Below are 430 nucleotides of genomic sequence, written 5' to 3'. Positions count from 1 at the left end.
TATATATATATATATATATATATATATGTATATGTGTATCTATATATATATAGTGGGAAAAGATCATTTCGGGTATAAATGTCACAAGGTTTGATCATCTTGAGGGTTTATGAGCTTTTGAGTAAATTAAATTCAGAACACAAATTAGTTGAACATAGTTATATTATAATAGTAAGTTAAACCTGTAATTTAATCAAGTATTTTGACATCAAAGAAATGGACACAGTGAGCTGTGATTTTGCATTCCCTGCTTTCCATTCAGTTTAAAGGGGTGGTGACCTTTAAAGGGGTGGTATTATATCCTTTCCAGGCATATGGTACCATTTTATAGAACAATCAAGTAACTATGTCAGCTTCAGTTGCAACTATGCTGTTTATATCAAACATAACTCGAAAGAAATTCAACCTCATTTAACTTGAAATTAGTCTT

Source organism: Poecilia formosa, unplaced genomic scaffold (genome assembly GCF_000485575.1).
Source record: "Poecilia formosa unplaced genomic scaffold, Poecilia_formosa-5.1.2 Scaffold275, whole genome shotgun sequence".
NCBI classification, from domain to species: Eukaryota; Metazoa; Chordata; class Actinopteri; order Cyprinodontiformes; family Poeciliidae; genus Poecilia; species Poecilia formosa.
Note: the sequence above shows the minus strand (reverse complement) of the source record.